This window comes from Hevea brasiliensis, chromosome 18 (genome assembly GCF_030052815.1).
Source record: "Hevea brasiliensis isolate MT/VB/25A 57/8 chromosome 18, ASM3005281v1, whole genome shotgun sequence".
NCBI classification, from domain to species: Eukaryota; Viridiplantae; Streptophyta; class Magnoliopsida; order Malpighiales; family Euphorbiaceae; genus Hevea; species Hevea brasiliensis.
The window spans coordinates 11,972,056-11,993,217 of NC_079510.1; positions in this window are offsets into that span (position 1 = coordinate 11,972,056).

Sequence of the window (21,162 nt, forward strand, 5' to 3'; positions counted from 1 at the left end):
TAAGAGCCTCTCTTCCTCTCTTCTTCTTCATCTCTCATCAATTCAAAGAGAGTTGCCCATATTCATTTGAATTAAAATTGCTAGAAATTGTTTCTCATGTCCAATATACATCTACAACCTCCCTAAAGGCAAATCTCTATTTTCTAATTGGTTGGCAAGGCTTGAGAAGCTGTTCAAGGGGCTGCCATTGGTGATCTTAGTGTGGACAAATTAGAGGGACAACATTTGGGGTCCTAGGTACTTCCCAAAGGTACCAAACACATCTGCAGTGCATCAAAAAGTTAGTGCACATGTTCTTGAATTAATCTAAGGTTCTAATCAATTAATTTGTTAATTCTAAAATCTTGAATGGCAAATGTAGATCTAAATACATATTAAAAGTGTTTTAATATGCAATTGAACATTGAAATCAATTAGGTACATAATGAATCTTGCATGATGCATGAGACCCTAGAAGAAAATTTTTGAATTGAATGTTCTAATATGATAATTTTCATGCTTCCACTCCTTCACAGGGATAGTCTGATGCTAAAAGATAGGTGGTTCATTGGTTGGGAAGGTTAGATTGATGGTAATTGCTAGGTCAGGGATGGGAGGTTAGAAGGTGAAAGAAGTTGAAGCTTGATCATTAAGTCTTTGGACATGAGAGTCAGTTATTGTTATAGGTGGGGCAATGACTGGTAGACTTGGTTCTTGTGAAGGCCTGGTGGCTTTTTTATTTTGGAACATGTCTCTCATCATTTTCATTAGCTTTGAGACTTGTTCCTTTAATTTCGAGACCTGTCCCCGTAAGTTCTATACTTATTCTTGCTCTTTTATTATCTTCTTCATTCGAGATCTCGTTAAGTAAACTTTCTTGGGTGCAACAGCTCGCTAGGTCGGATTTGCCTTGCGAGGAACAATATTGGTTTCCTGTGGAAAACGTATTATTAGTTTAGTTTACTTAAAATAATTTTATCATAATTAATGTCATAACTAGTTCAAGGATACGATGGCAAACAATTGCTAAAATGGTGTTTGTCGAGGGTAAATTGCATCAACTTTATGATGGCATGTTTGATAGTCCAACCATAAATGATGGAGGCGTATGTGTGCCTATGATACTTGTTCATGTGGCACATATGTCTTTTTGAATAGCTCTAATGAGGATAAGTCCCATGGGAGTTACGCTATTCATTCATAATTTTTGAGGCTCAAAAAATGATTCAACTAATCCATTAATCATTTACTTGTTAAGCATACACTATTTGGCTATTGCCTAGGCTCAGGGAGACTTTTTAAGATACAATGGCATTTTTTGAGGTATTCATAGAGTCTTCTTGTTTTGTAGGATCAAATGTCTTCAAAGTGTATTTGAATTCTAGCAACAGCTCATGTTTTCCCTGTGCTATCACCCTTTCTAGTAGGTCAACATTTTCTCACAGTTCTTGATGAAGGGTGGCTTGTCGCTCCTTTTCTTTCCTTTCTCTAGCACATTCCTTCAAAATGCCATTGATTAATTGTGCTTGCTCCTTAAGTTTGACCTTCTTCTTCTTGTTCTCTTGTTTGTATTCAGCCAATAGTATCTTGTGGTATCCCAGCTCTTCTCGTAACTTGCCATTTTGTATCCCTGCTTCTTTTATCATGCTTTGGAGCTAGGCTTTCTCTCCTTCCCACTGGATTTTTTGTTCCTCATACTCTACCTCAACTGCTATCATATCCTCTTGAACCTTTTTACTTGTTTTCTCAGAATTTGCCGCTGATCTTTCAACTACCTTATGCATTCCTTCAATTGCTAATTCTCGGGGGTTGAACCTTAGAATGGAATAGCTAACCCTGTACGAACTTCTTCTAAGCAGACTCCTTTGTGAGACATACCATCCTCTGGTCCCATTAGTTTGGGGACTTAGTGCCCTTTGTCCCTCCTATTTCTCCATATGGCATATTCCTCTGTTGAGCATTATGTTCCTATTTTGAAACCTCTTCGACTGACTGACTCAAAGATGCTATTTTAAAGCTTTCCTTAACCTCTGTAGACACTCGATTTATAATACCTGAAAGAAAACAAATTAGGAAAAATAAATGCATAATTCAGGTAATTTTGAATTACACTATTAGAGCGATAACATTTGTACACCTATCAAAGTAGGAAGGTGTTTAGATTATCTTGACAGTATAATTCGAAATTACCCTCATATTATGAAAGGAAAACCAAAAGATGAAAATAGAGTAAGGTGAAAATAAGTATGTCCCTTTTTCCCTAAAATAGAGAAGTGGTAATACTGGGCATGTACTATCTAATTGGATGGTTCTACCCTTAGTGGTGGCTTACTATGGCCTTTGACTAATGTGATGTTTTAGCTTGAGTTCAAACCTTCTAAAGTTTAAAGGTCCCCAAATTGCCCTACTATAAACAGTAGAGCCTCATCCCATTATCATGATACTAATGGGAAAAATCCACAGGTATCACAATAAATGGATCAAGTTCCAATCTGAGCAGAAGCCTTCATGGATACTAACGGGGTAGAACCCATAGGTACTGCTACATGACTCCTTCCTATTTCCTAAGGGATAAGAAAGCCTGGGTATAGGGCTAAAGTGAGGACATTGTGTAAGTGTCCAGTGTGTGAAGAGACATATTTACCTCTTCCTTGTTCAGGGCAATTTAAGCAATGTTTGTTGTAACAAATCAAATCAAAATTCAAAAAGAATAGTGATAATCTAAATGTTAAGGCCTTCAATTTCGTAAGTTAAACCCCATAATTATCGATTTTAATTTACAAGAGCACAAGATTAAATATGCTTTTGGACCTCTAAACCGGGGTTAATTTAATTCCCCAGTGGAGTCGCCAAGCTATCGCAAAGGTTTTGTGGTCATCGAACGATTCTCACCGAAGTGGAAAAAGTGAGGAGTTGCCACTTTAATTTTGAGGGAAATTAAAGAAAACCATTTATAAAAGTGAAGTTTATAGAAACCACTTTTAAGACAAAGATTCTAGGTTCGGGGTCCATGCATGGGTGAGGAAGGTGTTAGGCACCCCACCTCGTCCCTTAATGAGGGCAAGCAGATTTAAAAATGTACTCTTTATAATTTAAGATTTAATGAGGGCAAGCAGATTTAAACTACTTCTAAAACCTTTACCCATATCATTTCATATAAAGTTATTTGATGTTTTACAATAATAGTGTTTTATTTAACTAAGCCGATCTGGAGGCAGAACTCTCCCATAATAATATGAGAACCTTGAGAAGGACTTTTCATCGGGTCCAAATATAGAATTTGGGGTTCTTGGAAGGACTCTCCCACAAACCGATTACTAAAATGTGTGATATATTTGTTTATAATATTCTGTAAAATAAGTGTTGGGATTATCAAGGAAAGGACTTTCTCCCGATTCCCCCCCTAATTTTATGCCGAACAAGTTTATAAAATTCCAGACTATGGGAATCCAAGGAAAGGACTCTCTCTCGATCTCCCAATTTAATACCGAATAATTTTATTAAATATAAAACTATGGGAATCCAATAAAGGACTCTCTCCTGATTCCTCTAATTTAATACCGAGCAATTTTTATAAAACTATGGGAATTCAAGAAAGGAGTCTCTTCCGATCCTCCTATTTTAACACCGGATAATTTTTATAAAATATTAACTGCTAAAATTCTGGGAAAGGACTCTCTTCCAATCTTTCTGATTTAATAACGGAGAATTTTAAGAGCTACAAGAATTTCGAGGAAGGACTCTCACCCGATCCCTCGATTTTACATCGAACAGTTTTTAAAGACTACAGGAATATCAGGAAAGGAGTCTCTCCCGATCCCTCTATTTTGAAAAGTAAGTTAAAAAGTCACAAATGTTGAGCTAAACTCTTTATCAATCCCATTCTAGAGGGTCGAAGTAGTGTATTGTGCGCGTAATTTCTCGATCTCTTTATTATCCGAACTCTCTTGATTTTTGCTCTCATAACTTATAGTTCGAGCTTGCCTCAGTTTCCGATCTCATAACTTATGAGCTCGTTTTGATTCTCGCTCTCTCATTAATAACTTGAACCCTTTCACATCTACTCGAACTAAATCTATTTACCCTGATTATTTTCCCCTTTAACCAGATCAGAACTCTCAATGTCATCACTTCCATCCATGCTCCATACAGTACTGACGAAATCCCTGTAACTTTTATATCACCCGAACTTTTATTCTTGTATAAAAAAGGAAGAAAATAAGGATAAAGATAAAAATAAAATTCTTTGGGGCGACGCAGACGTCACAATAGAAAGCTGACAGTGATATTAGTGAGATGAGTTAAACTGACGTTATCCTATCCTGAAAGTTTGGTATGACACAGTATCCTAAAAGTTCCCACATCATAAATGCAGGTTAAGTATATCTAAAGAATGATAGGTTAGAGTGCTTGCCTGTGGAAAACTGAAGTGATGGGAAAGCCAATATTTGATGTCCCGCAAAACTGGAACTGCCAAAACTGAGGTGACAAAATGACTTGAGATACTGGAGATGGTGAAAATAAGGTCTTCATAGCAAACTAAGATTGGGCCTTCGAGATAGCACGTGAGTACTGAATATATGGAATTGTTATATTAGTAGCTTTGGTAATAAGATCCTTTAGAAAACTTATTTCTAAAGTCTCTAAAAAACTTAAGAGCTTCCAAATGAAAGCAACAAGGCTACAACAATGTTTAAATTTAGAATTTTCTCTTGGCACAGCGATCCCTTCCCCTCTTCTTTCTATAGTATTGCATGCAGGTATTTATAGGAAAACCAGGGCTTCAAATGAAGGTTTAGAATTTCAGTAAGATGAGGTGGAGAGTCTAGATTCAAAAGGACATAATCTGACGTCTTGGAATTAAAGAGAATCAAAATCAAAGGTTGGGATTTAGTTCAGAATTTCTATCCTTCATTCTCTAATCCAATGGTCAAGGGTCTTGCCTTATAAAATAGATCCAAGGGCCAGGAATGAAAAGTGTTGAATTGGTTATTCTCTTTCAATCCAAAGGTCCTAGACTCATCCTTACAAATGCGATCAATGGTGTAAGTTGAGATGTACTCGAATGCTTTAACCATTTAAGATCTGATGGTCAGGAGTTCATCCCTATAAATGGGATGGATGGTGGGGATTAGATTGTTTCCCAAATGCTTTAACCAACTTCAGATCTGACGGTAGGGGAATTAGTCTTATGGATTAAGGGTCATGATTGAAAGTGATTCGATTCCCCCAAGCCTCCTGATCTCTTTTGGTCATTCCCTGATCCACCTAATCTCTCATCATGGCCATTGGTTCTGAGACCTCTTATTTCGATCTCTTAATCTGACTCTTTTTGTGTTTGATCTCTTCTCGCTTCTCGATCTCTTCTTGTCTCTTCTTTGTATCCGACCAGTATCATTGAACTCTTAATATGGAAGCATTAAATTCTTCAATTACTAATAAGCCACTTTGAGTTATGCATGCATTAAATGCCAAGGCCTTACATCAATGCGACAGAGAATTCTGTCATTTGCACACTCACATTCTTCCTTCTCTAGTGATTTTCCAATGTGCTCTTTTTCTAATCATTACTTTTCTGGCCAGAATTCTCATCATGACCATCACCTCGATCTTTTTCTGATAGCTTTCTTTGCCCATCGCCTGAAAATGGATGATACCGGTGATCAGAGAACTATGAGAACATCACCCGATGACAATGAGGGAACCGGACTAATTGACCAATTAGGGTCCAAAATGACTACCGAGCCGATCTCTAATCAGTTTACTGGTCTGAGCTGCGAATCGATCTTGGACAAGGAGACTGCTAATTTCAATCTTGATATCTATAACCACCTGTTGAAGTTCATTTCGCTCCTAACCATGTTAGGGGTCCTGACTGTAGCTCGATTCTGGTCGATGACATTGACGATTGAAGGAGCGAAAGCGTGAAAAACATAAGTTTATACTATTGAATTTAAAAATTTTCACCTAGGGTCACATGCTTCATGCAAGATTTATTTTTATCTATTTGATTTCAATGATAAACAACATATTAAAACACTTTTAATATGTTTTTGGATCTGTATTTGCCATTTAAGATTTTAGAATTAATCAGATTAATTTTAGAACCCTAGATTAAATCAAGAACAAACACACTAATCTCTTGATGCACTGCAGTGTATTTGCGCCTTTGAGATTCATCTTTAGGACACCAGATGTTGTCCCTCTAGCTTGTCCACACTAAGAACACCTATGGCAGCCCTTGAACAGCTTCTAAAGCTTTTTCTATTTTTTAGAAAATCAAGTTCTGCCTTTTAGGAGATTAAAGATGTAAACAGGACAATAGAAACAATATCTAGCATTTTTAATTCAAGAGATTGATGGCTAATCTCTTTGAATTGATGAGAGATGAAGAAGAAGAGAGAGGAGAGCCTTGGGTGGTGGCACCAATAAGAGCAGCAGCTAGTTGTGTTATTTTCTTATCATAACAACACTTATATAGCTAGGTCAACACATTAAACCCTTGCCACATGTCACCCTTTGATTGGTTCTAGGTTTAATTGACCCAATCACATTGTACCAAGTGTCAAACCTATATTAAATCTTAATTTTAATCATCTTACATGATTAAAAGACATTTGGCAAGCTTATGTGTAATTCCGTGTGTCACCATCTCATGGTGCCACATGTCACCCTGTGAAATGACCAAAATGCCCCTGTGTCTTAATTTTGAGTTCTTAACCCAAAATAATTATTTCTCTCCTTCTAATCAATTTATATCAAATATAAATTAATTAATTAATCTCTATTAATTAATTTCTCATTAATTAAATTCATATTTAAACACTTTAAATATAGATTTAACTTATACTTTACATCCAATAATCTAGATTTGGTTTCAAGTCATGCTAGGGACTTTGCAATCTAATTGCAAACCAAACCTATTTAATTAATCAATTAAACTCTTTAATCAATTAATTAAATCGTATTTAATTAGGTGATAACTTATGTATGTGTGTGACTTACTAGGCTCTTCACTAATTGGCAATGAGACATGATATCAACTCTTAATATCATCAGAACTCTTTCTTCCCATAAATGATTTCTCTAAATTATTTTATGCACCTCATAGACCATGGTTAACACCTAGCATAGCATGCCATTGCCACCCAATCAGTAATAAGGTTTACCTTAAATGAACCTATAATCATATGTTACCATGCACTAGAATCTCTCTGTTACAAAATCCCAACTCAAGCTGGAGTCATGGTTTATGTCAAACTCTATTTTCTATGAATATTATGTTCTCTTTTAATTCCAGTTCTTGATTAAAAAGATTTTCTCATCAGAAACTCTTTTCTGATTAAATCTATCTATCCTGGCCAGGAACTTGAAACATCAAGAACAATTAAATGAACATAGGATTTTATCTCTATTTACTTAGAGGAACAGATTCCATCTTGATCAACACCTACCTCCATATATAACTAGTAGGAGCTAACACATGCCTATATACCCATACATAGTACAAGTATGAAAGCAGTATCAAACTCAAACTACCTATATACAAGATAACTGTGCTATCTCAGGTCTAAAGATTATATGCACTGATATGATTTATGACAAAACATTGACAAGAGTAAACTCCATGTGCTTGTCATAAGTGTCACTGGTTCGGCCTACTTATCATTTATAAGTGCCTATCATGTTTGTCATATGGCATAAGACTCACCATTCCATCTTATTTATATCTCATATAAATAACTTGAAAACAAACATGAATACAATCTTTCTAGATAAGTCATGTCCTTATTATGAAGTATCCTCGATTGTGAACCTATTTATGATACTTTGTACTAGAAATACTGTCACTTATATTTTTAACAACTTAAGAATAGAATTTCTAACAAAATATCAATGGACCTTTTCTATTACACATAAATATCTTATGTAAACGAAAAAGTGGAAATGTCTTTTATTAATAAAAATATGTATAAGATTCATACTAAATGATATGCTCTAGGGCATACTACTAACAATCTTCCACTAGCACTAGAGCCATTCATTACAATATCTTAGACCCATCTTCTCAAGATGTCGGTTTAGCTGAGTCTGTGACATAAGCTTAGTGAATGGATCAGCTGGATTTTTAGCTGATGCTATTTTCTGCATGGCTACATCGCCTCGTCCAACTATTTCTCTGATAATGTGGTAGCGCCTTTCTATATGTTTGGATTTCTGGTGAGACCTTGGTTCCTTAGCCTGTATGACTGCTCCATTGTTGTCACAGTGTAGTGAAATTGCTGACTCAATAGAAGGAACTATTGTAAGTTCTGTCACGAACTTCTTTATCCAACGACTTCTGTGCGACTTCTAATGCGAGAATATACTCGGCCTCGATGAGTGGAATCTACAGTCGTGCTCTGCTTAGAACTCTTCCAATTGACTGCACCTCCATTACAAATGAACACATATCCAGAGGTAGACTTTCTATCATCAATATCTGATTGGAAACCAGAATTAGTATAACCATCCAATTGCAAGTCTCCACCTCCATAGATCAAGAATAAATCCTTAGTTCTTCTCAAGTACTTAAGGATATTCTTGACAGCTATCCTGGGTTCTAAACCTGGATTGGATTGATACCTGCTAGTCAAACTAACAGCATATGCAATATCCGGCCTAGTAAACAACATTGCATACATTAAACTTCCAATAGCTGAAGCATATGGAATCCTGGCCATCTTATCTCTTTCTTCAGGTGTCTTTGGAGACATCTTTTTAGAAAAAAGGATACCATGTCTCACTGGTAACAATCCTCTCTTGGAATCAAGCATGTTAAACCTCTTTAACACCTTTTCTAAGTGTAGACTTTGGGATAAACCAATTATTCTTTTTGCTCTATCTCTATAGATGCGAATCCCAAGAATATAGGTTGCCTCCCCTAAGTCTTTCATGAAGAATGTATTTGACAACCATACCTTTACAGTTGTCAACATACCTGTGTCATTACCCATCAACAGTATGTCATCCACATATAAGACAAGGAAAGTGATAGCACTATCACTAACCTTCTTATATACACATGGCTCATCCTCATTTTTGATAAAACCAAAGGATTTAATGGCTTCATCAAAATGGATGTTCCAACTCCTCGAAGCTTACTTCAACCCATAAATGGATCGCTTTAGCTTGCATACCTTGGAACCATCTTGGGATTCAAAACCCCTAGGTTGTTCTATGAAAATGTTTTCTTCAATGTATCCATTAAGAAAAGCTATTTTGACATCCATCTGCCAAATCTCATAATCATAGTATGCAGCTATTGCTAATAGAATCCTAATTGATTTAAGCATGGCAACAGGCGAGAAAGTCTCCTCATAGTCAATTCCTTGCCTTTGGCGAAACCCTTTCGCTACTAGCCTTGCCTTATAGGTCTCTACCTTTCCATCAGAACCAATTTTCTTCTTGAAAACTCATTTTTTCCCTATAGGTACAATACCTTCAGGTGGGTCAACAAGATTCCAAACTTGATTCTTATACATGGAATCAATTTCAGATTTCATAGCATCAATCCATTTTGAAGAGTCTATATCTGATATAGCTTCTTCATAGGTAAGTGGATCATCTCCATGATCTACTTATTCATGAGTAGACAACTCTTATTCTTCTTCATGAAGGAAATCATATCTCACTGGTGGGTGAGATACCCAGGTTGTTCTACAAGGAAAAGCTATAGATGTTTCATCAACGGGTGTAGGTTGACTAGATGAATCTATATCCATCTGGTCTGTTGGTTGGTCAGAATTCTCTAATTCCAACTCTATTTTCCTTCCTTTGCCTCCTTCTTGAAAAAATTGTTGCTCAAGAAATGTGGCATCTCTACTCACCACAACCTTTTGTGATGTAGGCAAATAAAAATAATATCCAAAACTATCTTTTGGTTATCCAACAAATCGACCCTTTTCTAATCTGGTTTCCAATTTATCAGTGTTTAGCTTTTTGATATAAGCTGGACAACCCCAAATCTTAACATGCTTAAGACTTGGTTTTCTTCCATGCCATATCTCATAAGGTGTGGAAGAAACTAATTTTGATGGAATCCTATTCAGAATATACAAAGCTGATTCTAATGCAAATCCCCAAAAGAAGATTGGCATATCAGTATAGCTCATCATACTACATATCATATCCAATAGGGTACGATTTCTCCTTTCAGATATACCATTCAGTTGTGGCATTCCTAGAGGAGTCAGCTGGGAAACAATGCCATGCTCTCTCAAGTATTCATCAAATTTAGTACTCAAATATTCCCCTCCACGATCTGATCGAAGAGCTTTAATACTCTTTCCTGTTTGATTTTCTACTTCAGATTTAAATTCTTTGAACTTTTCAAAAGATTCATGTTTGTATTTCATCAAATACAAATACCCAAACCTTGATTTATCATCAGTAAAGGTAATAAAGTAATGAAAATCGCCTCTAGCCATTTCCTTAAATGGACCACATACATCACTATGTATTAGCTCCAAAATATTTTTAGCCCTTAGCCCTTGTCCAACAAAGGGTGATCTAGTCATTTTGCCCTGAAGGCAAGATTCATAAGTTAGAGTAGGCTCAGAGCCCAATGAGGATAGAATCCCCATTTTCTCCAATTTTGCAATCCTATCTTCTGCAACATGACATAACCTTAAGTGCCAAATATATTTTGAACTTGAGTTGGTTTTCACCATGGCATTGCATTCTTTAGATTGCTATACTCTGGGCAGTTCTTTTTCCAGTGCCCATCCTTCTGGCAGTGGAAATACTTTCCTTTGCCTCCATCAGCTTTAGTCTTCCCTTTCTGTTTAGCTATTTTCTTTAAAGATCTTGGAACCTGAGGTTTCTTTTTCTAATTGCCCTTTTTCTTATTGGACATTCTAGCAGAAAAATATGCAATCAAAGCTACCTCTTTTCCTTTATTGCCCGGCATATTCTTTTGGGCAATAACCAGCATGTTGTGTAAACTAGCCAAGGTGCATTCCTGTTTAGTCATATGGAAATTTGTCACAAAATTCCCAAAAGACTCAGGAAGGGACTGAAGGATCAAATCCGTCTGTAATTGGAAATCCATGTTAAAGTCAAGATGTTCCAACTGCTCAATCAGCCGAATCATCTTGTGGACATGATCCCCAACATTCTGTCCCTCAGACATCCTCATGCGGAACAGCTGTCTAGATATCTCATACCTAGCATTCCTGCTGTGCTCACCATACAACTCTTGTAGGTGAAGGAGGATCTCACTCGCACTCTGCATGTTCTCATGCTGCTTTTGTAACTCATTACTCATAGAAGCAAGCATGTAACACTTAGCTCTCATATCATGCTCCTTCCACTTGTCCAAAGTTTCATGTTCCTCTAGGGTGGCCTCTGGAGGTAAGGGACCAGGAACATTTGAGTCTAGAACATATCATATATGTTCAAGGTTCAGGACAAGTTTCAAATTTCTTAGCTAATCAGAGAGATTAGGTCCTGTCAACCTATTGCGATCAAGTATGCTTGCAAGGATATTGGATGGCGGTGGTTGTACTGTGCTCATTATTATCAGAAAATTAACTGCAAAAAATAACTAGATTAATTAGTAAATGTATCATGTAATTAACCAAAATGATTATGGTCTTTTAATCAAATTGGTCCTCCTACTAATTTAGCGAATCCTACACTTCCAAAGTAGAAAACGGAAATCCTAGTTGGATGGATTTCTAGTGGGTGATTGAATTATTATAATTCTATTGATCATCCTCAGGTACATCCGTTATTGGAATTACAATAAACTATAAGTGAGAAACTCCTTGCCCATCATATCTCATGTGAGGTTCAATCCTTTACCTAGCCCCTAATGCTCAAAATCTCAGGTACATCCATTATTGACTTATCTTCATTAGTTAAGTTGATCCCATTAAGCCAGTCATTATGCAAATAATTTTAGTGTCCTCAGGTACATCCAATATTGGCCACCAAACTATTTACATATTTATAACATCTCATGCTTGATAATTATTCTTAAGAAAATCTCTTAAATTAATTGCATCTTATGCAACTATTTAAAATTTCTTAAAATAATTGCCCCAATGGAGGGCCCATGTTATAATTACTTTAATTATAGCATTTCCAACTTAATTATTTGTTTGGAAGATTTTATGGTCATCCTAATTACTATTAAGTTCTCACTTTGCACATTATCCATTTAGCTTGCATATATCATATAATTACTTACATTCCCATACATCTCATGCATTCATGGATAAGCAGTAAATATGGTATGATCATGGACTTTCTAAGGGATTCAATTCTGAGCCACCAAGAATTGAATCAGGGCATTCCATTTCATTCATTTATTTTACAAGAGTTGCTGAAGGAGTACATAATCAACACTTGATCATGAATTCCTCCCACTGGGACCACCAATGCTCTAGACCTCCTTGAACTTCTCGCAATTCAATATTACATAGTAATCCTTGGCATACCAAGGCGAATTTACAAGAACTTAAATAAATGAAATTACAACCCAAAAATTATTACAAACTTAATAATACATGCCCAAAATAAATTAATTAATTTACAATCCCAAAGAAACATAAAAGAAATAAATCCAATAACATTGGTCTTTTATAGTCCATGATCATCCATCATGCATATCACTATTTAACAATTAAATAAAACATACATACTTAAATTAAATTGAATATCTTATATTCAACTTAAAAATCTAGATTTGAATATGATTCAAATAAATTTAAAAATTCAGATTTGAATTTCATTCAAATAAATTTAAAAATTCAGATTTGAATCACATTCAAACAACCTTATAAATTCATATTTGAATCACATTCAAATAATTTTTAAAAAATCAGATTTGAATCACATTTAAACAATTTTTAAAAATTCAGATATGAATGTTATTCAAACAACTTTAAAAATCAGAATTAAATATGATTCAAACAACTTTAAAAATTCAGATTTGAATCACATTCAAACAACTTTTAAAATTCAGATTTGAATCACATTCAAACAATTTTTAAAATTCTGATTTGAATCAAAATTTAATTGCGTGATTAAAATTCTAATTAAACAATTTAATTAGACATAGGATGAGCTTTTAGATCATACAACAATTGCAAATTAAAAAGCCAAACCTTGAGCCACCCATGGAAGCCAAAATTGGCTCACCAAAGATGGTGTTCTTCAAGCATGCTGCCACACATCCATTGCAACCAGCAATGGATATATCATCTCATGATCAAAACACACAATTAAATCATATAATCAACAATCTAAATGGAAAATATAGTGGCTCTGATACCAATTGAAGGAGCGGAAGCATGAAAAACACAAGTTTATACCATTGAATTCAAAAATTTTCACCTAGGGTCACATACTTCCTGTAAGATTTATTTTTATCTATTTGATTTCAATGATAAACAACATATTAAAACACTTTTAATATGTTTTTGGATCTGTATTTTCCATTTAAGATTTTAGAATTAATCAGATTAATTTTAGAACCCTATATTAAATCAAGAATAAACACACTAACCTCTTGATGCACTGCAGTATATTTGTGCCTTTGAGATTCGTCTTCAGGACACCAGATGTTGTCCCTCTAGCTTGTCCACACTAAGAACACCTATGGCAGCCCTTGAACAGCTTCTAAAACTTTTTCTATTATTTAGAAAATCAAGTTCTGCCTTTTAAGAGATTAAAGATGTAAACAGGACACTAGAAACAATTTCTAGCATTTTTAATTCAAGAGATTGATGGCTAATCTCTTTGAATTAATGAGAGATGAAGAAGAAGAGAGAGGAGAGCCTTGGGTGGCAGCACCAATAAGAGCAGCAGCTGGTTGTGTTATTTTCTTATCATAACAACACTTATATAGCTAGGTCAACACATTAAACCCTTGCCACATGTCACCCTTTGATTGGTTCTAGGTTTAATTGACCCAATCACATTGTGGCAAGTGTCAAACCTATATTTAATCTTAATTTTAATCATCTTACATGATTAAAAGACATTTGGCAAGCTTATGTGTAATTCCATGTGTCACCATCTCATGCTGCCACATGTTATCCTGTGAAATGACCAAAATGCCCCTGTGTCTTAATTTTGAGTTCTTAACTCAAAATACTTATTTCTCTTCTTCTAATCAATTTATATCAAATATAAATTAATTAATTAATCTCTATTAATTAATTTCTCATTAATTAAATTTATATTTAAACACTTTAAATATAAATTTAACTTATACTTTACATCCAATAATCTAGATTTGGTTTCAAGTCATGCTAGGGACTTTGCAATCTAATTGCAAACCAAACCTATTTAATTAATCAATTAAACTCTTTAATCAATTAATTAAATCATATTTAATTAGGTGATAATTTGTGTATGTATGTGACTTACTAGGCTCATCACTAATTGGCAATGAAATATGATATCAACTCTTAATATCATCAGAACTCTTTCTTACCTTAAATTATTTCTCTAAATCATTTTATGCACCTCATAGACCATGGTTAACACCTAGCATAGCATGCCATCACCACCCAATCAGTAATAAGGTTTACCTTAAATGAACCTATAATCATATGTTACCATGCACTAGAATCTCTCTGTTGTAAAATCCCAACTCAAGCTGGAGTCATGGTTTATGTCAAACTCCATTTGCTATGAATATTATGTTCTCTTTTAATTCTAGTTCTTAATTAAAAAGATTTTCTCATCATAAAATCTTTTCTGATTAAATCTATCTGTCCTGGCCAGGAACTTGAAACATCAAGAACAGTTAAATGAACATAGGATTTTATCTCTATTTACTTAGAGGAACAGATTCCATCTTGATCAACACCTACCTCCATATATAACTAGTAGGAGCCAACACATACCTATATACCCATACACAGTACAAGTATGAAAGTAGTATCAAACTCAAACTACCTATATATAAGATAACTGTGCTATCTTAGGTCTAAAGATTATATGCACTAATATGGTTTATGACAAAACATTGACAAGAGTAAACTCCATGTGCTTGTCATAAGTGTCACTGGTTTGGCCTACTTATCATTTATAAGTGCCTATCATGTTTGTCATATGGCATGAGACTCACCATTCCATCTTATTTATATCTCATATAAATAACTTGGAAACAAACATGAATACAATCTTTCTGGATAAGTCATGTCCTTATTATGAAGTATCCTCGATTGTGAACCTATTTATGATACTTTGTACTAGAAATACTGTCACTCATATTTTTAACAACTTAAGAATAGAATTTCTAACAAAATATCAATAGACCTTTTCTATTACACATAAATATCTTATGTAAATGGATAAGTGGAAATGCCTTTTATTAATAAAAACATGTACAAGATACATACTAAATGATATGCTCTAGGGCATACTACTAACAACGATGACACCGAGCTTCCCTAGTCTTTACCATAGTTGATGAGAGCTACCCTCCCGATCTCCACGTATCTCTTGAATGGCATCTTGAAGTTGGGAGAAGCTCAAACTATTGGAGTGAGATAGGTGGAATGTAGGGTAGAGTAAGGGATATTTATAATTACTGATCTTGAGAGATTGTCCAAATGATGTAATCTGATCTTTTGAAAATGAAATGTACTTTTACTTATTAAAATTGATTTCATTTATTTTGCTTTTATTATATCATTGTATTGATTATCTTTTTTTTCAATCTCTATTAATTGTATCTAATTTGATCCCTAATCAAATCCCAAATTCCACCGATCTCCTCCATCCGAACTCTGTTATTATCCACTCTATAGTCACTCTCTGCAACCAACCTTATGTGCTTGATCTTCCTACTTTTGGAATTTTCCTCAAAAATTGAAGTGACTGGGTTTTCGCTAACCGACGCGTCACCTAGGATCTTGCGAGCATTTAATGCTTGGACTAGTATAAATAGGAAGGGGGACTAACCATTTGCACACTTATGCTATTTTTGATTTTTCCACTCAATCTGACACTCTCTCTCAGTTTCTACATTTTTTGGTGCTGATTTATACTCTGATAAGGGTCTTGATCTTTTTCTGGTTAAATTTGTCATTGTTGTTCGAAAATGAACAGCATCAAAGGTCAGAGAGTTGCGAGCCCCTCTTTCGTTCACTTTTAATGGACCTTGGAAGAAGGCAGTGCGACTGGGCCAAGTGGACGATCTAAACCCATAATGGACATCATCCCAATCTCTAGTCAGCCAGTCAGGTCGACATAAGCACAAGCTTCGATCATGAGGAAAGAAAATCTACTTGTGGATGAACTGTTGTCGATACTCGAGGAAGTCGATCTCCAATCTATTAGCCAAGAATATAACCTCCGGATAGACTCGTTCGAGCTAATTAGATGCCATGAGGGTCTTTGAGCCAATCACTTCTTTGACCAAACCAATCGGATCATGGTGTATGAAGAGCAATTAAAAGCCGGGCTCTGATTTACCTTGGATGAATTTTATAAAGATGTTCTGAATTTCCATCGAGTCGGTTTAGCTCAAGTGCACCGGAATTCTTGGTGGACTATAGTGGCCTTCAGAGGTCTTTATCGGGCTAAGGGACTTGAGCCAATGGTGAAGGTTTTTGCTAAACTACATAGGCTTGCTCGGTGAAAAGACGATGAGTATTGGTTTTTTCAAGCCAAGCCGAACTGCAGGCTCTTCACCGATCTCCCTTCCTCGCTAAAGAACTGGAAAGATCAATTTTTCATACTGAGGAGTAAAGATCCTAATAGCTTCGAGGGTGTTCTACGTAACTAGAATCATTTGGTCGCCAAAGCACCAAAGAAGATCACTCTGAATAATGATGAGGATTCCATGGTGAAGGAACTGAAGAGCCAGGCGATCACTCACAAATATTCATGTTCAGACGTAATTATGGCCGAACTAAAATGGTGGATGATTCGAGTGATCGTCCATGAAGATTACCAATTGCAACTCTCTGACCTTGGCCCCGTTAAAACCTGAACCTTGGGTCTTTGAGTCTTAGTGAACTCACTAACTTATTTTATGTGCAGGTATGGCTAGGGGCAAATCTACTAAGTAGAGTCGTAAGCGGAAAAGGGAGCTTGCCCGAAAAGTGTTGGAGATGAAAGAGGCCGCTGCTACTACTCAGAGACAGGCCGTGGTGGAAGTGCAAAGCTCTTCATTTCGACCTCAAGAATGGCGGACTTTAGAGGTAGAGGTTGTTACCTCAGAGCCTCCTATTCACCCTACTGAACCTCCTTCTCCACCTTCGGTCTCTTCAGTGATCTCTTAGCTAAGTTGGTGAAGCACTAGCCTGAAGAAGACTTCACCTGGCTGGATAATCTCACCCCGGGAGTTGAGGTTTAGAGTGAAGAGCAGTAAGAGAGAGAGGAGGGAGAGAATATTGAAAATGTACCTAAAGAGCAGGCTGGGGAAGACCCTCCTGCTGAATGACTTGTAAATTTTTATCTCTTAAAATGAATTTTAAAGTTTTCATAATCAATTCTTGATGAGATCGGAAAATATCAACTAAGCATGGATGAATACTAAATCAACTCTCAATTGATTAAATTAGCTCGAGCACAGAGCCTAAGATCGGTTATTGATCATAAAACATGACTGCCTAAAGAGATCGGAGAATTTTGTGACTGCAAATCAATTAAAACTTAGAAACATTTTAAAAATGATTTGAGAACGGGTCATAATCTGAATTTGTTAAGTTTGGGACCATTTATTTAGAGATCAGATAAAACACTAACTTAGTTAAATACTTGAACAATTCGGGCGAGATGCCTGGTCATGAATTTAGCCGCGATTTGGGATTTTGAATGCAGAGAGATTGGAAAATCAACAAAATGTAAGATTAGGTGTTCTAAAGATTCAACGCCAATCTGAATAGGTAGAATAAATGGAGAGATCAGAGAAAATTTGATTTGAACTTTCCTGCGGTCAAATAAACTTATAATTTATTTGTTTATCTGTGAGGTTATCAATTAGGGAAAATGACCTGTGGTCAGGTAACTAGCTGAGATCGGATAAACACCTTCAAGGGAGATCGACTAAATTACAATCCTTATTAAAAGGTGTATGTTAATTACACGAGTTATGCCTTTGAAGATCGGCCAAAATATGGTGTCTACACTAGATAAGATATTTCACGTGTTCACTTTTCTTGATATAGCCACAATTACTGCCCACAGCTTTCTAAACTTCAGCTTTAAAATTACCCATCAGTAAAAGTGTCATCCATTGAATCTCATCCACAAATAGCACTCCTTCCAGCTTATAGTTCAAAAGGGCTACAAGCCCTAGTAACTAACTTAATCTAACTCCTGTCATTACCCTAATCGTCCATCCATCCTTGACATTAGGTATGCACTTACTGTTACTAAACTCTTAAATAACTAGGTTACCTTGACCCAGTCTCTGTTCCTTACATAACCCTTTAGAGCCAAAAGCATGGGCTAAACTTGAAGAGAAGGAGAAATATCCTCCTACAGTCAACTACATATGATTTTGTATAATAATGTTTAACCCATGTCTCTTGGTCTTTTTTTTTTAATTTTTATCATCTACTTGCAAAAATTGTGCTCTACCTATAAGGTATCAGTCGCACTAGGCCTCTATTGTACCACTGTCCTACCTAACAAACATTTTATAATTTATTAACTTTGCTTATACTCAATCTATATTTTATACCTATCATCATTCGTATTGTGCCCCTAACTTTTGTTGTATTCTGAAAGATATCTCTCACTAATAGATCCTTCTAGTACTAACTCCACCCTTACCTATAATCCTTATTTTGATCCATGAATTTCCTAATGACTTATAACCACCTATACCTGTCACTTCCCATTCTACCCCCTACTATTGTTCTGTTATTATTGCTTTAGTGCAAAGTGATTCTGTTGGTCACACTGAAAATACCTACCTAAACTCCAATTACAAACTCTAGGTCTCACCATTTTGATTTCTAACATCAACCTCTATGCCATTATCCCTCATTCCCTTTCTCTCATCATGCATGTTTGAATCCATTAGGTTGACTTTGTTTCAATTTACTATCTACTGACTTCACTTCTTTGTCTGATAAGACAATTCAAGTTACTATTACACATCCTCTAGCTACTACCTATTTTAGTTGCAAATCTCACCTAACTTTTCTCATACTATCAACAGTCTAAAGGGTTCTTATCCCATTACCCCTTATTCAACTTGGGGACAGAAGACATACAAGGTCCAATCTAGATCCTATTCCAGGTTCAGGTTTCTAACACTATATCAATTATGACCAGTTCTAAGTTCTGCCCTGTTAGGTCCTATACCATGACAGCGTTCTCCCTAATGCCATCATTTTCTAAGCTTTCCATACTTACTTTTCTGTTTATCTCGTTTACCTTTCCTGGAATCGCATTTTACCTCCTCTACATCTTGACTCTACTCTTCCCTATCTTATCCTAATCTGGGCTTTTTAATTTGTTCTTTCGCTAACTCCTTTAATCTTACCCAAATCTAAACTTTGACTATTTTATTCTTTAGCTCTATTCTCTTTCTTGAAAACTTGTATACTTTCACTGTCTCTAATAAGTCATTTACACCTTAATGTTACCAAGAATTGGTCCCCTTACCACTCTAGCTAGTACTTCTACTGGCATTCAGGTTATCTTTCCTGCTGCATTGGATCCAACTATTTTATCTTTCCTTTACTTAAAGTATACTTTTGTCTTCTGCAATAAGAAGCTAAGGAGGAACTCAGGGAATAGCAGCCATACATTCACTATGTGATCCCTATTTTTGTCCTTTAGACTGCACATTACCCTCTACTACCTAAAGGAGGAGATCTATAGGGATTATATTTTTATTTTTATTTTTTTCCTCTTCCACTTAAAAGCCAAAACTTAAGATGTTAGGTATCCAAACCTGTCATTTAATTCAAAGGCTTGATGTCCATTGTGATCTGATTACTTATGATTTCTACAATGGAAGTTATACCCTCTCTAAGGTACCTAAGCCAATAACTCTCTACCACACTCCACAATCTCATTTGGGACACTATTCTGTAGGTTACCCTTAATAGTAGTAAACTTCTGTCTCTCCTAAAAGGATAAGATCATACTCTACATCACAATTGACTGCAACGGAGGTACTACATCTACCACCTTGCCATAACCATGTCAAGCTCTTTGCTCTCTTTTGATACTACAGGCTATAAACATCAATTCTAGCATCCTGATCATCTTTAGGGGAGCAAAGTCCTACTCTGCGACTTGCTACCACAACATGAAGACACTATTTTTACTAAAATTTAGGCAAAACATCCATTGTAATGCTAAAACTATCCAAAACATCATAACAGAGACCATATGGTCTCACTTTGTAAGTGTTACCTTTACTTTGAGACCATATTGAAACCTCTAATCTTATGGAAACTCCTGATGTACTCTAGCTCCTGCTAGGGTAACCAAGTCACTGACTCTAGTTACCGCCCAATTGGAACCTTTTGATATTCTAGCTTAGGGGTTTTAGACCCTTAACTAGGAGTTTCTACTCCTTTGCAGAAATATAACTTTGTTTTGGCATAACTATACCAAAACAGAGGCCGTCTGCAAATACCCTCATAAAGGAGCACCTTAGGGAAGCGCGCAACTCTACACAATAATCCCATGTCAGTACTGTAATCTATAACTTATAGCATAAACATCAAGAACATAGCATAATTACTATGGTACATCCCAACAGACAAGTTTTCTCAATCTCTTATCTCTCTCAAATCCACTGATATCATAAACTTACTCTAACTGGGCTATCCACCGATGACTGCCAACAGTGGTACCCTCACTCCCATCTAGGGTAGCTATACTATCATAACTCACCTTTAAGTACTCATGCATTGCACTAGATAGGCACGCTAGTTAACCCTATACTGACAAAACACAGCATTTCTTGGGGTACATATTCCCATGGCAGACCTCAACACATCTGCTAACTCCAGTTCACATCATCATGTACTTCATGAAAACTGAGACACTAAATTGAAGCACTCTTACACTACCCAAGGAATAACACAGAAGCTAGAAATAAGGATTTATAGAAGAAGATGAAACAGGATCCTGTACTCTGCATGTGACCTCCTAAAAAGACCATTTTTAAACCCCTAGACATGCACTTCCCATGAATCTGGA